Source organism: Leptonychotes weddellii, unplaced genomic scaffold, assembly GCF_054177405.1.
Source record: "Leptonychotes weddellii isolate Sample4059 unplaced genomic scaffold, ASM5417740v2 HiC_scaffold_2857, whole genome shotgun sequence".
NCBI classification, from domain to species: Eukaryota; Metazoa; Chordata; class Mammalia; order Carnivora; family Phocidae; genus Leptonychotes; species Leptonychotes weddellii.
This window is the reverse complement of record NW_027880231.1, coordinates 8,420-9,537: the sequence shown is the minus strand read 5'-3', so window position 1 is coordinate 9,537 and position 1,118 is coordinate 8,420. Positions and strand designations below refer to the sequence as shown.

General features: G+C 38.4%; 1 non-coding gene across 1 annotated transcript; it reads right to left on the bottom strand.

Moving 5' to 3' along the window:
- Positions 1 to 457: 457 nt before the first annotated feature.
- Positions 458 to 584, bottom strand: LOC115939607 (small nucleolar RNA SNORA25). The gene has a single exon (XR_004074393.2). It is a non-coding gene; the product is annotated as a small nucleolar RNA SNORA25 (small nucleolar RNA).
- Between the last annotated feature and the right edge of the window lie 534 nt (positions 585 to 1,118).

Below are 1,118 nucleotides of genomic sequence, written 5' to 3'. Positions count from 1 at the left end.
GAAAGCAAGTCACCTCCAACACATTGGCTTTAGCTGATAAAAAAAAATACTTGAAACTTCTGACTTCCAGAATTATAAGAGAATAAACGTGTGTTGTTTTAAGCCACCAAGTTTGTGGTAATTTGTTTATCGCTACCATAGGAAATAATACAAGTCTTAAATAAAATTAGTTTGATCTCAATGACAGATCCAGAATTTCTATATTATAGAAGCTGATGCACAACAATCTGATTGGAATGGGGCCCTAGAGATTTTCCTTAAGCTGTTTTTCCTAGCATGTGTACTATTTTCACTTGAATTGTAGGTCTAAGGGGGAGGAAGTGGGTTGGCAGGAACTTTTGTAGATTATGAAGGTATTATAGAACCCCATCTATTTCTTGAAACCTAACTGTTGAACCTTAGTAGAAAGGTTCAACCCCCAAATAGAAATTGCTTTCTTTCTTTCTTTTTTTTTTTATCTTATATCTCCACAGGAAAAAATAGCACTATTGAGTAACTACTACATCCTATGGAGAATTCCAATATTTGGTCACAGCGTTAAGAGCTCTTGGTTTTAGTCCCACAAGCCCTCTTTGAAATGACCTAAAAATTGCTTTCTTTCTTGATTTCCCTCAAATACTCTACTCATGTACAGCAGTTGAGAAGAGAAAGCAAGTGGGCATGAACAACAATAACAACTAAAACGACACAAAAGCCAGGTGACAACTCGACCTTCAGGTGACCTCTCTTCTCGCCCTGACTGCAAGTGGAGGAGAAGGCAGAGTAGCAGACCACTCCAGGGGAGGGGGAGGGGGAAGACATCTCTCACCAACTCAGTTCACATCTCCACAGTTCTCCAGCCTGAGGTTGGCAGGAATTAGGACAGCAGAAAAGGCTTGCAACTGGTTGAGAGATTGAACCTTTAAGGAGGATCTTTCTTAACACCTGAAAGTCCGTGCAGTTTGTTCAGGATTTCATCCTGGGAGGGGAAAAAATATTGACAGCATTTGTGTGAAGCAGCCATAAAGAAAGAGTAACATTTGTTTATTACATGTACTCAGATCAACCTACTACAAAAAAAAAAAAATGACTTCTTGTATACCTCATTTAATTTGTACAACACAGTTTTAAAAAGTTAT